The sequence below is a fragment of the Alligator sinensis genome, unplaced genomic scaffold, assembly GCF_000455745.1.
Source record: "Alligator sinensis unplaced genomic scaffold, ASM45574v1 scaffold2789_1, whole genome shotgun sequence".
In the NCBI taxonomy this organism is placed as follows: domain Eukaryota; kingdom Metazoa; phylum Chordata; order Crocodylia; family Alligatoridae; genus Alligator; species Alligator sinensis.
The window spans coordinates 7,086-14,491 of NW_005844049.1; the positions used below are offsets into that span (position 1 = coordinate 7,086).

Genomic DNA, 7,406 nt, shown 5'->3' on the forward strand with positions numbered 1-7,406 from the left:
GAGATCTGGTGGCCATTTACAAACTAGTCAGAGGGGAACCAGCAGGCATTGGGGGAGTGCCTGTTCCCCCGAGCGCTACCAGGAGTGACTAGAAATAACGGTCACAAGCTGGCAGAGGGGAGATTCAGACTAGACAGCAGGAGACGCGACTTCACAGTCAGGGCGGCTAGGACATGGAGCCAACTTCCAAGGGAAGTGGTGCTGGCTCCTACCCTAGGGGTCTTCAAGAGGAGGCTGGACATTAACCTGGCAGGGGGTTCAGCCCCTGCAAGAGAAGGCTGATGGGAGATCTGGTGGCCATTTACAAACTAGTCAGAGGGGACCAGCAGGCATTGGGGGAGTTCCTGTTCCCCCGAGCACTACCAGGAGTGACTACTAATACCGGTCACAAGCTGGCAGAGGGTAGATTCATGCTAGACATCAGGAGGCACTGCTTCACTGTCAGGGCGGCTAGGACCTGGAACCAAGTTCCAAGAGAAGTGGTGCTGGCTCCTACCCTGGGCGCTTTTAAGAGAAGGTTGGACAAATACCTTGCTGAGGTCGTTTGACCCCAGTACTTTTTCCTGCCATGGTAGGGGGTCGGACTTGATGATCTGTTCAGGTCCCTTCCGACCTGACCTACTGTGAAACTATGAAGCTATGAAAGGTTAGGCACTTGCATTTGTATACATATTCATCCAATTGAGAAAAAGAGCAGTTTAACAAAGTAGAAAACACAAAGAGCACAGCAAACAATACTGCTTGGCAAAATATAAAATGAACAAAATACAAAACCTCAAATAACGAGACATAGGGTATAGGTACCAGGAGGGGGGAAAAGGGGAATACACAATGCCCTCCTTCCACTGCAACAAGAACGTCTCCCTGTCACTTCACTCACCCCTCCTTGGATTTGAACTCATACCTCACTTTTGGTAGGTAGAAAAATCTACCACCTTGCCACCAGTGTTGGCACTACCCCAAGCAGCTAGGGGTCTTGATCTTCACAGAGCCCCGGCCTCACATTGAACTGCCCTGCCTCTTATTGGAGGAGCTGGAAGAAGAGCTGGGAACCTCTCAGGTCGCTGCTCAGATCCTTGCTGGATCTGGGGAGCCTCTTCCGCCCGCCGCAGCCTCTCATAGGGGATCCTGGAGCCCAGCAGGGAGCCTGTCCTGCCGCCTGCACACCGCGGGGCTGAGGGCCCAAGTGCTGCCTGCAGGTCCCACTCCTTCAGGCCTTTCTGGGGCAACTGCTCCCACCCCGCTGGCCCAGCTCTTGCCGGCTCTTTGAAGCTCCTTCCTTGTGGTCCCTCATAGGTCTCCTCCAAGTCAGCTGTGCTGTCCTTTTATCCCAAGGGGCCAATCAGGGGACATGGAGGGTGAGTCTCTGAGGCCTGATTGGTGAGGAGAGAGAATCTCAAGGCCTCCAATCATCTTTTACCCATTCAAAACCCCTGGGAGAAATCATTAGCAGCCAGGTTAAAGTCAAACCTACAAACTCTCTGGGTGCGCAGCATCAAACAATATGTTACCCATCCATCTTTGCAGGCATCAATGCTACAGTCGCTTAATTCATTGAAAAGGATGGGATAAAACCACATCTCCTTCGAGCCGGAATCGAACCAGCGACTTAAGGATCCCCACAGGCCTTGGCTGAACCTCTACAGTCCTCCGCTCTACCAGCTGAGCTATCGAAGGGACAGTTAGGAGGACAAAAATTTGCATTAGTAGGGAGCACTGGATTTGCAGCTGACTACAAAGGCTTTACCTGTGGCCTAGCAAAGCTGCTGACCAGAAAGCAGAATGATAACTAAGCTGGCCATTTGGGCAGTGAGAAGCCGATCATAGCACAGGGGAAGGGAGCTGAGCCCCAGATCAATTCCCCACCCCAGCGCTGCAATTGGGCTGGAGTAGGGAACTGAGCCCCATCACTCAGTTTCCCTCCCCAGGGCTATGATGGGGCAGGGGAAGGCAATTCAGGAGGGATGTGAACAGCGTGGAGAGGGTCCAGAGGAGGCCACCCACATGGTCAGGGGCAGCAGGGCAGGCCCTATGAGGAGAGTCTGGGGGACCTGAACCTGTTCAGCCTCCACAAGAGAAGGCTGATGGGAGATCTGGTGGCCATTTACAAACTAGTCAGAGGGGACCAGCAGGCATTGGGGGAGGCCCTGTTCCCCCCCGAGCGCTACCAGGAGTGACTAGAAATAACGGTCACAAGCTGGCAGAGGGGAGATTCAGACTAGACACCAGGAGACGCGACTTCACAGTCAGGGCGGCTAGGACATGGAGCCAACTTCCAAGGGAAGTGGTGCTGGCTCCTACCCTACGGGTCTTCAAGAGGGGGCTGGACATTAACCTGGCAGGAGGTATTTAAGCCTGGTTTTCTCTCCTGCCCATGGCATGCAGTCAGACTTGATGATCTGCTCTTGTCCCTTCTGACTCGACCGACTATGAAACTATGAAAAGAACGAGGAAACACAAGAAAATAACTTGTTCTTACCCTGCATTGAAATCCAAGAACCCAAATTCTGCCCAGCTCAAGAGATGAGAAGGCAGTTTCTGCCTCTGAGCTTTGTGCCAGTGCCTCCCGCAATTTCTCCCATCATCCTGCTTTACTCACCTACTGGTGCTTCCAGCAACCCCAGGAAGACTGGAGACGCCACTTTGCTCTCAAGGAAGCTCTTAAGTATAGTTTCTCTTCTGGCTATTTACAACCTCTCCTATTGGATTGTCAGGGAATGGGAAGCACACATGTAACTTCCCGCCCCCTGCCCCAAAGGTGAATGTTTATTAGACTAAATATCATTTCTGATGTAATTATGACCAGGAGAACGTGCATCTACACATGCATATTTAGTGCTTAGTAACCTAAATTACTGCGCATTAACCAAAAGGTATTGCTGAGTATGGGCACACGTCTACACGTGCACACCCATCATGTGAGGTAAATATGATTCATGCCAGGTTTGGCATAAATTGGACGTGCATGATGCAGATATCCAACTTATGCCAAATTACTTACTGCACAGTATTGCACGTGTAAACGCTTTACTGTGCAGTAACACTGTGTGTGTGTGTGTGGACTGAAATCTATACCCAGCAAGTTACTGCACAGTAACGTATGTATAGATGCCTTACTGCGCAGTAACACCATGTTTGTGGACTGACGTGGGACTAACTTTAGACCCAGGTCAGACCACACACAGTGTTAATGCGCTTTAACACCTGCATTAGTAGATGCCAGCTTAATTTTGCTTAATGAGCAGTAACTTACTGCACAGTAAATTTAATAAATGCCCATGTAGATGCACGCCCGCAGTAACACCATGTTTGTGGACTGACGTGGGACTAACTTTAGACCCAGGTCAGACCACACACAGTGTTAATGCGCTTTAACACCTGCATTAGTAGATGCCAGCTTAATTTTGCTTAATGAGCAGTAACTTACTGCACAGTAAATTTAATAAATGCCCATGTAGATGCACGCCTAGAATCCTAGAAAATGAGGGCTGGAAGGGACCTCAGGAGGTCATGTCTAGTCAAAGCAGGACCAGCCCCAACTACATCATCCCAGACAAGGCTTTGTCTAGCCGGGTCTTCAACACCTGCGAGGATGGAGACACCACTGCCTCTTTAGGTAACCCATTGTAGTGCTTCACCTCCCTAATCCAATATCCTAAAGATACTGTCTCTCACTTAATTTCCCAGGCAGTGAGAAATGTCCTTCCCTAACAGTCTGATGTTATACTTACAAGCCCCTTCTTTTAAAATATAAATTCATCATTATCTGGAAAGACCTGGTTCATGGTCCCCAGCGTATGAACCAACCCTCAACGATGATGAATAAACAAACGCCCATGAAATGATAAATCTTAGTGACTGCTGCTCTTCAGTCACTTAATCTTTGAAGCTTTGTAAGCCACCAAAGTAACTCAGTATTTCTCATTTGGAAGTTGTTATCGCGCTGTGCCTTCCTGGCCCTATTATGGCACATACAAAATGCATTTTATATGAAATGCCACAATGCATATACACCTAGGCTAAGTGCAGACAGTCAAATTGCCAGAGGTTGAAGCCATTCAGCAGGTGGATATGCGCTGATGGTAGAGCGATTGCTTTACATGCGAGAGGTAGCAGGATGGGTGCCTGTGTGCTGCAGCAGCTTGCATTTACTTGCCCTGAACTTGCAGGGAGGCAGTTAGAAAGCCCAAACCAACTGCAGAGCTGAGGCTGGCAACACAAATGAAAAACAGCAAAAAGTCTTTTTTTTAAGTACCTAGAGAGTAAAAGGAAGGTGCAGGGCAGCATGGGACCCCTACCGAACAAGCAGGATCAATTAGCGACACAGTGGGGACAAGACTGAGCTCTTTAATGAGTTTTTTGCCTCAGTGTCCATTAACAAGGGTCAAGACAAGTCTCCTAATGGGTGCTTTCGCCTGCTTGTTGAGCTACAGCACACCCCTCATGCAGTAAAACCGGCCTCCTAGGAGGCACAGAGCAACAAAAGACAAGCAAACATGGTAACAAAAGGCAACGAAAACTGCTCGAGAATGTGGGCATCAATCCCATTACCTCCCACATGCCAAGCGAGCGCTCTACCCTCTGAGCTAATTCCCCTATTAATCCACTAGTCCCATTCATCTGCCTTGTTCCCATGAGCTGTGTCTAAAGGATCCTGTGCACAGAGGCTTGCAACACCTGAGGTGGTTGCATGCCTCCAAGGCTAGGCCCCAAAGAAGCATAGCAGCTGGAGAGTTAGCTCAGATGGTAGAGTGCTTGCTTTGCTTTGCTTTGCTTGTAGGAGGTGGTGGGATCAATGCCTGTATTCTCCACCATTTGGTATTGCCTCTCATCTCAACAAGCCCCGATGCCAAGGATGTGGTGCTGAAATAGAGAAAAGCTGTCCTTTGCAGGAGAGCCCTCACCTGGTGGGGGCTTCCAAACTTATGCTAGGGACCGCAATAGATCATCGAGTCCGACCCCCTGCATAGGCAGGGAAGAGTGCTGGGTCTAGATGACCCCAGCTAGATACTCATCTAACCTCCTCTTGAAGACCCCCAGGGTAGGGGAGAGCACCACCTTCCTTGGGAGCCCGTTCCAGACCTTGGCCACTCGAACTGTGAAGAACTTCTTCCTAATGTCCAGTCTAAATCTGTTCTCTGCTAGCTTGTGGCCATTATTTCTTGTAACCCCCGGGGGCGCCTTGGTGAGTAAAGCCTCACCAATTCCCTTCTGTGCCCCCGTGATGAACTTATAGGCAGCCACAAGGTCGCCTCTCAACCTTCTCTTGCGGAGGCTGAAAAGGGCCAGGTTCTCTAGTCTCTCCTCGTAGGGCTTGGTCTGCAAGCCCTTAACCATACGAGTGGCCCTTCTCTGGACCCTCTCCAGGTTATCCGCATCCCTCTTGAAGTGCGGCGCCCAGAATTGCACGCAGTACTCCAACTGCGGTCTGACCAGTGCCCGATAGAGGGGAAGTATCACCTCCTTGGATCTGTTCGTCATGCATCTGTTGATGCACGATAAAGTGCCATTGGCTTTTCTGATGGCTTCGTCGCACTGCCAACTCATGTTCATCTTGGAGTCCACTCGGACCTCCCACAGGGCAGGCAGAAACTCTACCACACAACCACCAGTGCTGGTATGACTCCAGGCTACTAGGGGTCTTGACCTTCCCGGAGCCCCAGCCTCACATCGAGCTGCCTGGTCTCTGATTGGAGGAGCTGGAAGCAGAGCTGGGAGCCTCTCAGGTTGCTGGTCAGATCCTTGCTGGAGCTGGGGAGCCTCTCCTGCTGGCCATAGCCTCTCGTAGGGGATCATGGAGCCCAGTGGCGAGCCTCTCCTGCCAGCTGCACGCTGCGCTGCTGAGCACCCCAGTGCCGCCTGCAGGTCCCAATGCATCAGGCTTTTCTGGGGCAACTGCTCCCACCCCACTGGCTCAGCTCAAGGGCCAAATCAGGGGACATGGAGGGTGAGTCCCTGGGGCCTGATTGGTGAGGAATGGGAATCCCAAGTCCTCCAATCACCTTTTCCCCTTTCAAAACCCCTGGCCTATGTCACTACCAGGCAGCCCGTCACACAGTCCTCATGATGAGAGGCTGAGAGTCATGGGAAACTTCAGCCTGGAAAAGTGCTGGCTCAGGGTGATCTGGCGGTCACCTATAAGTTTGTAAGGGGTGACCACCAGGATCTGGGGGAGCATCTGCTCACCAGATTGCCCCAAGGGATGACAAGGTCGAATGGTCACAAACTCCTCCATGAACATTTCAGGCTGGACATAAGGAAGAGCTTCTTTACTCTCCAAGCCCCCAAGGTCTGGAATAGCATGCTACCGGAGGTGGGCCAAGCCTACTTTGACCGCTTTCCAGAGGAATCTGGATGCTTATTTTGCTGCGGTCCTATGACCCCAACTGACTTCCTGCTCTGGGGCGGGGAGCTGGACTCGATAATTTTCTGAGGTCCCTTCCAGCCCTGATGTCTATGAAATCTATAAACTCACCAGGGAGGACCTGCAGCAAATAGGTGATGCTCTGTTCCCCTGGCCATCACCCGGGATAACAAGGAATAATGCCACAGATTGACTGAGGGGATGTTCAGACCTGATATCAGGAGGAATTGCTGTACTGTTAGGGCTGCCAGGCTGTGGAATGGGCTCCTGACGGAGATGGTGCTCTCCCCTACCTTGGGGGTCTTTGAGAGGAGGTTGGATAGATATTTGCGGGGGTATCATGATCCCAGCACTCGTTCCTGCCCAGGGCATGGGGTTGGATTTGATGATTTTTTCAGGTCCCTGCTGACCCTAGAAGCTATGAAGCTTGGTGAAGGGAGAGGTAGCTGTGTTAGTCTGAAGTCAGTCAGGGGATGCAAGATATAGTGTGATCAATTCCTGCATTCGCCAGCAGCTTGGGTTGCCTTTTGTGCCAGCGCGCCTGCAGCTGAAGTGAGGCCTGGCCAAGGGACATGTTCCTCTTGTGCCTGCTGCTTGCCCCTGTTTGCTGAGCTGCAGCACAGCCCTCATGCAGCAAAACAGCCCTGCTAGGAGGCATAGACACACATGCCAAGTCCTGATTTCAGCTGGAGCATGGGCATGCTGGGACAAAATGCAACCCAAGCTGCTTGAGAATGCAGGCCCCGCTACTTCTGGAGGGTGGGGAAGGGGGGCAACATGAGGCTTTGGATAGAAGCAAAAATACCCTCCACCTAGGCAGGAATTTTGTTTCTGGTCCCACACCAGGGCCTTCGGACTGGCAGCCTCCCAAAGCTGGAGCAGTGGGCCCCGCCTTATGCCCAGCCTTGCTGCATTGCCCAAGCAGAACGGGGCAAAACAGCCTGCTGGCGAGCTCTACGCCCACCTGCCCGCACCCCTGTGAGCTGCCAGGGGGAAAAGGGGGCAGTGGGCCCTGGGCAGAGCATGAGGCAGTGAAATCACC

General features: G+C 51.7%; 1 non-coding gene across 1 annotated transcript; it reads right to left on the reverse strand.

Annotated features, from left to right (window-relative positions):
- Nucleotides 1–1,581: 1,581 nt before the first annotated feature.
- TRNAY-GUA lies at nucleotides 1,582–1,677 on the reverse strand. The gene is made up of 2 exons: nucleotides 1,641–1,677; nucleotides 1,582–1,617 (listed from the first exon to the last, which is right to left on the reverse strand). It is a non-coding gene; the product is annotated as a tRNA-Tyr (tRNA).
- Nucleotides 1,678–7,406: the final 5,729 nt, after the last annotated feature.